The sequence below is a fragment of the Tupaia chinensis genome, unplaced genomic scaffold, assembly GCF_000334495.1.
Source record: "Tupaia chinensis unplaced genomic scaffold, TupChi_1.0 Scaffold144071_2, whole genome shotgun sequence".
Lineage (NCBI taxonomy): Eukaryota > Metazoa > Chordata > Mammalia > Scandentia > Tupaiidae > Tupaia > Tupaia belangeri.
The window spans coordinates 25,256-32,658 of record NW_006203925.1 but is presented as its reverse complement, the minus strand read 5'-3'; the positions used below and the strand labels follow the sequence as shown (position 1 = coordinate 32,658).

The following is a 7,403-nucleotide window of genomic DNA, read 5'->3' as shown; positions in this document are numbered from 1 at the left end:
ACCCGCCGGGCCCGCCCTCAGTCCCCCAGCCGCCCTCAGCTGCAGCGAGCCCTGGGCCAGCCGTGCAGCACCAAGCCAGACCGCCAGGTCCCTGCGCCTGACTCCACCGCGTGTCTTTGCTGTAAGGTGACTGCGGCTGATCGCATAGAGCTGCCAGAGGCTTACCCAGGTATTCGAATGTTCCCGGCCCAGAGCCCGGGATCCTGCCCAGAGCACCACGGTCGGCCTACTGGCGAGTTCCAGTCCGCAAAGTGGATTCAAACACTCCGGGATCCCCCTCACATCTGTCCCAAAAGACTTATCTCTACCTTTACCCTGTGTCTGTCACACACTCTGTCTCACACACACACACACACACACACACACACACACACACGATCCAGTACTACTTTTAATGCGCCGTGAATGCTTTTCATTCAATAAACGCTGACTGAGCGCCTGTCGGACTCCGAGCACAACCTCAGGTGCCGGGAGAACATCAGTGAACACGCAGCCCCACCTGTAGAGGCAGTTGTCAGCAGTTGTTAGGATGGCCTGGGGCAGCAGGGATAGCGGGATACTGCAGCTGGGTTCCCACATGGCCCACCAGGGTGGGAGTTCCCGACCCAGTGACTTGAACATCACGCCTGGCGTGCATGTGCTGTGTGCCGTGCCTACCCAAAATCCTGAGAGGAGAATGGAGAAAGGACTAGGGGTAGTCATCCCCTCTGGGGTGATTTCTCACTTTCCCTCTCTCTATTTCTCAAGTCTTTGGGGGGGGGGGAAATAAATAAATAAATAAATAAATAAATAAATAAATAAATAAATAAATAAATAAATAAATAAATAAATAAATAAATAAATAAATAAATAAATAAATAAATAAATAAATAAATAAATAAATAAATAAATAAATAAATAAATAAATAAAACCTGGCTCAAACACTAAAATGCTATGTAATCTTTTTTTCTTTTTTGAGAGATTGTCATTATAGGGCGCGTGCGCTCGCCAGACAGACAGAGAGAGACATTAGAGACAGAAAGCGAGAAATCACCCCCGGGGGGGATGGTCATGCCGCGATCCCTTCTCCTCCATTCTCCTCTCAGGATCTTGGGCACACACGCACATGGCGTGAGTTTCAAGCCACCAGGTCCGGGACGCGAACTGAGGTCGACTACATGGGAGTCCAGCGACATAGCCATTATTACGCTAATTGCTGGTTCCCTAAAATGCTATGTAATCTTGGGCAAACCAATTAATCAAGCTTTGCCTCAGTTCTCCTGTCTGTGAAACGGGGATGGCTATGGACCAAACTCAACGAGAACTGTATGAACTAACACGTAAAATGTTCAGTACAAAGCCTGGCACCTCTACACCTGGCTGGTGACTGTCACTCTGTGACACTTCTACATGAGTCTTTCTCTTTTCTCCAAAGATAATCTTTATAACCTGCATATCCAATCAGGCCAGAAGATGAATCTAGACAGTACTGTCATTCTCTTTCAATGTATTAAATGTAAAATATTTGCTCCTGTCTATACAGAGAAAGCTGTTTTTGCAAAAAGTAAGGGTAAATCAAAATCACAAGACAAAAACAACAGGAGCAGTGGGGCCACGCCCTCAGTCACGCAGCCCTCCAATTCTGACCAGGGGACGCACAGCTTCTGGGATCCTAATCAGACATTGATTATGAAAAATAATGAGGGAAATATTTTTCCCTAATTCCAAATACCTTCCCTTAGATAACACATTTTGTTTAAATATAAGTTAGACATGCCTCTGAATGATGAAAATTAAAGTTTTATGGTCCTTTGTACTTCAAGTCAATGGCTGGAAACAAGGAATACTTGTTTCTATTCTTCTTTTAATTGCCAGTGGGCATATGTACTTGCCAGCTAGACAGAAAGAAAAGGAGAGGAGAAAGCTGCCAACGGGGTGAGGTCATGCCATCACGTCTCCTGTATTTCCTCATCAAGATTCTAGGTAGCAGGTGTTTTCCAAGACACCAGGGCTGGGATTCAAACTGCAGTCAGTCATGTAGGATCCACTCCCTTAAACATAGCCTATGGGGCCAGCCTGAAACAAGGAATTCTTAGCCTATTAAAATGTAACTGATGTTTGGGATCAGCAGGTATGATGGTTATGTCACTGGACTCCCACGTAGTCAACTGCCGTTGGAGGCCTGGACCCTGTACTTAAAACCTACACCAGGCATGTGTGTGTGCCAAAAATCCTGAGGCACGAATGGAGAAGGGACTGCGGTGTGGTCTCGTCCCCCGGGGGATGATTTTTTGCTTGTCTCCCTGGCAAGTGTACATGCCCTATAGCAAAAATATCTAAAGTATATAACTATATTTACATATGTATATCTGATGTGAAGGACTTTCATCTCTCTACCTCTCTTCTGCTTTAAGAATTTCTAAGCTGTCTCAAAACAAAACTATTTTTTTTTTTGAGAGGTTTTTGCTATAGGGTGGGTGCACTCCCCGGAAAGACGGACAGAGACAGAGAGACAGAAAGCGAGAAATCACCCCCAGGGTGGATGGCCACTCCACAATCTCTTCTCCTCCTGGGATCTTGGGCACACACATACACGCTCCCAGCATAAGTTTTAAGCCACCAAGTCCGGGACTCGAACCGCGGTTGACTACATGGGAGTCCAGCGACATGGCCATTACGCCAGCTGTTGGTCCCCAGAACTAACCATTTCTAATACACTGTCTCATCTAAAGCTTGAACTATAGCTTTCCAATGCACTTGCCTACAGGGTGAAGTCCAAATTTCTGTACAGGTCTCAGTAAAGCTCTCCGTTTCCAGCCACAGCCTGACATCTTGCCGTCTCCCAGAGCAGCTCCCATCCCTATCTGCTGGACAGCTGCTCCATGCAACATCCGAGCTGTTCATCTTGTCCAGGTGGGCTCTTCCACTCTGCTCTGCCAGAACCAGCCCCTTCTCCTCTGTCCATGTTTAAGCTACCACCCCTATGAAGCAATTTCCGAGCAAGCAATAGTTTTGGCCAATAGAGTTGGCTGCTACCTCCTCTGCCAACGTCTCTGCCCTGGCCTATGGACTTCGGGTGGATGTGAACCCCGAATGGGAGCTGTGGTGGATTGAGAAAGAACAGACAGAGAAGTGGGGATCGGGCAAACCAGCCACCTCTGATGGAGATGGGCCAGGCCTGAGCGGTTCTGTCGTTACTTCCTTTATCGGGGAGGGAAAGTCGGGCATCATCTATCACTGACTGAAGCTGTGAAGTATCTCGCTCTTCGTGGTTCTAAACAAGCCTCTCCTGGCTTTCTCCAGCAGTCACTCAGCATTCTTGAGATTTTTTTTTTTTTTTTTGGAGAGATTTTCACTGTAGAGCGCGCTCGCCAGACAGACAGAGAGAGACAGAGACAGAAAGCGAGAAATCACCCCCCAGGGGGGATGGTCACGCCGCAATCCCTTCTCCTCCATTCTCCTCTCGGGATCTTGGGCACGCACGCAGACGCGCCCGGCGTGAGTTTTAAGCGACCGGGTCCGGGACACGAACCGCGGTCGACTACATGGGAGTCCAGACACTCAGCATTCTTTAACCTGCACATAGTTCTCTCTCATTTCTAACTTTGCCCATAATTATTTATTTCTGCTTTCTTTTTTCAATATGCACTACCTTGCAGCAACAGTACACTTCTTCTTTAGCCCAAGGGGCACATCTACTTTACAGGTTCCTGCCTAGATCTGGCCGCTCCCTGCATTCCTCCATGCCCACTGTGTTCTGTACAGGTTTCCAACGTAAGTCCTGTGACATTGCCTTCACTGTCACATGCCTGCCTCCTTAGCCTGAGAGCTCCCTGAGGGAAGAGACCACGTGGAAATGAGCACATCGGGTACTTCGGCACTACCTACCCCCTTCACATTCCTGCCCACGTTAATGAACTACCAGGAGGACTGATGTACCGGTCCTTGCACCTTACACAAGGCTTGGTCCTAAACCCAACAGAGCTTTAAAACGTTTCTGATGAACGGCTCGATGAATAAAGGATAAATGAATGCTCAGGTACAACCAGCCCCAGCAGCCATGATACAATTCTGCTTTACCCGTAGGCAATCCACTTGAGATCCCACTGAGGCCCATGTTCATTCAGGAAGGTTTTTCAGGAGAGGAAAATGTTTCTAGCACAACTATCACCTCTGGAGTTTGTTTTCTTTTGTTTTCAAATGAGAAAAAGCTGGCAAAGGTGTCCCCACTGACACCGTGATCTCAGGACAGGAACTGGCTAAAGGGTCTTTCCTGCCGCCAGATGCACAAGGCTCAGCTCCGCAGTCACAACCAGCAGTTTTGAGAATTAAAGGGGAAACATTTACTGTATTTACAGCCAACCTGGGTTTCTTCCCCAGACACTGCAGTACCATACAAATTAGAACTGACATAAAGAAAAGTTTGGTAGGCTTTCAGAACTGGGGCTGTGCTCCATCTTCTACTTGAAATCCGTGCCGCAATATAGTTAAGGGCAGGAAAACACATTACTTCTCTGCCATCATGGTATTAGTGCCATTTTGTCCCTTACTTTATATGAAAAAAACTTGTGGCTTTCCCCACAGAAGCGCACAAGTGATAAAATATTTTCCCTCCTTGAATGCCTGGGAGCCAGCATGACTGCTGGTAAATAAGGTAAGAATCAAGAAATACCTGAGGGTGTGTTCTTTTCAAAGTTCTAATTGTCTAAGCAGTAAGAGACTTACCTCTCGGGGCCAGCAGATGGGGTAGCAGTTATGTCGCTGGACTCCCACATGGCCACTCACAGTTCAAGCCCTGAACTCAGTGGCATGAAAATCACACCAGGCGCTTGTGTGTGCCCAAGATCCAAGGGGGTAAAATGGAGAAGGGATTGCAGTGTGGCTATCCCCTCTGGGAAGCAATTTTTCACTTTTCCTCTCATTGTCTCTGTCTCCTTCTCCACTGAGTGCATGTGCCCTAAGGCAAAAACCTCTTAAAAAAGAATTTTTTTTTAAGATTTAATTTTGAGGGCCAGCAGGTAGCATAGTGGTTAAGGTGCTGGAATTCCCACATGGCCGACCGCAGTTCGAGTCCCAGACCTGGCTTGCTTTCTCGCTCTCTCTCTGTCTTTCTCTAATAACTCATGCAAAAAATAATAATAATATATTAAATAAATAAATAAATATTTTCTAGGAAGATTTAATTTTCTTATTACCTGTGAGCAAACTAACAAACAAAACCTTTCAGCTGACTGTCTTAGCCTGTTATGCACTGCTTACGGAAACACCTGAAACCAGGACATACATGAAGAAACAGGTTTATTGACTCATGATTCTGGCCTTGTGGACGATCCAAATGCATCACAAAATAGCAGAAACAGAACTTTGATCAGAGCAAAAGGTGATCTATATCCATATAGTCTTTGCCTGCTTCACTTCCTGTTCTTACAAACCTACCAGGCCTCAATCATAGAAGCCCTGTCGTAACCATCCAATCACGAATCAACCACGGAGACCCTGCCTCAACCACCCAATCACGAATCTTTCCAAAGCTCCACCCTCCGACACACAACTGGATCAAGGTTTTGGTTTTTTTCTTTCTTTTTTTGGAGAGGTTTTTGCTATAGGGCATGTGCACGCACCAGACAGAGACAGAAAGAGAGAAATCACCCCCCAGGGTGGATGGCCATACCGCAATCCCTTCTCCATTCCCCTCTCAGGATCTTGGGCACGCACGCACACACGCCCAGCGTGAGTTTAAGCCACCGGGTCTGCAACTCAAACTGTGGTCAACTACGGGGGAGTCCAGCGACACAGCCATTAGGCCAACTGCTGGTCCCTGGATCAAGTTTTGACATAACACCATTACCATACAATGAAGACCAACACAAGGATTTATGGGGGACACCCAAACTATGTATAGCACCTACTGGGTTGTCAAAAGTCATGATTTACTCTTCTTGGATTTTTTTTTTTCTATGCAAAAATGTGTCATGACTTTTCTGACAACCCAATAATTTTTGTCAGTTACTCACTATTTCACTGAAAGAAACAATTCTGTTATCGAACACTCAAGGTGGAGCTAGACAAGAACATTAAGCCTCGGGAACCAGCAGTTAGCGTAATGGCTATGTCACTGGACTACCACGTAGTCGACCGCGGTTCGCGTCCCGGACCCGGTGGCTTAAAACCCACGCCGGGCACGTGTGCTTGCGTGCCCAAGATCCTGAGAGGAGAATGGAGGAGAAGGGATTGTGGCGTGGCCATCCCCTCTGGGGGGTGATTTCTCGCTTTCTGTCTCTCTGTCTCCCTCTGTCTGTCTGGCGAGCGCACGCACCCTATAGTGAAAAACCTCTCAAAAAAAAAAGAACATTAAGCCTCAAAAGTGCCTCCAAATACATCCCTACCTCCAAAGAGGAATATCTTGACTGTATGGCACAATCAAGCCACACAAAATCCGTGACAGCACCTTGGGATAGGACAGCTAAGCATGTAGCATATCAGACATTCAGTTAGGGAAGCACCTTGCTCACTTGCTGGTGAGTTTATCTAATCCAGAGAGTACATATGACATGCCAGATTTGATCTGTACTGTAAGCTTGGCTGTAAGCTTATAAATGATAATGCAATGTTAGATTTAACGAGCAGGGAAGACAAGCTGAGAAGGATGAGGTGGCAGCTCCTCTAATGACAAACTAATGCTCACATCGGCACAAACATGGTCAACTCGGCCACTTCAGCCCAGGCCACCACAGTGCTCGTGGACATCCTATGTTGAAGGAATGTATTTAAACACACGTGGAAATAGTCAGAATGAAAACCTTGGACAAAAATTTTAAAAGGGCTAATAAGTATCAGGAAGAGTTAATAACAATGCCCTGGCATCTACAATTATCTCAGCAAACTGAACTCACCCAGTGCATGTAACGCATCGATTGGTCCCTTATTACGTCCCTGTAGGCGTGCCTTCTGCAACGTAACAGTAAATGAAGAGCAGTGAACTCACTGCAGGTTTCAGTGATGCTTCCGAAATGCTCTCTGCGCCAGTGCTCACTCCCCTGCGTACTGGAATGCGGACAGCCTGAGTTCACTGAGGCTGCGCACACCTTACAGGAAAGAGTTGGGACCAGCAGGTGGCGTGGTGGTTAAGGGCGCTGGACTCCCACACAGCGGACCGCAGTTAAGAGTCCTGGACCTGGTGGACTGCTTTCTCACGTTATCTCCCCTCCTCTCTGGTCAAGTTAAAATAAATAAATAAAGATCAATAAAATAATTTAAAAAAAATAGAATCAATGACTAAGATGTGAGGCACTAAGAATAGTGCCTGACACACAATTAAAGCTATGGAAGCATTAACTATTTTTATTACTCTCAGTCAGAGATTGGGATAATAAGGACATTTTATGTAGTTCATCAATTTAATAGGTCACCATCATCTCTTCGG

General features: G+C 46.5%; 1 protein-coding gene across 4 annotated transcripts in view; it reads right to left on the bottom strand.

Annotated features, from left to right (window-relative positions):
- Positions 1-7,403, bottom strand: part of NCOA4 (nuclear receptor coactivator 4) — a 30,744-nt gene that overhangs the window by 19,896 nt on the left and 3,445 nt on the right. The gene's annotated exons all lie outside the window — the stretch shown is intronic.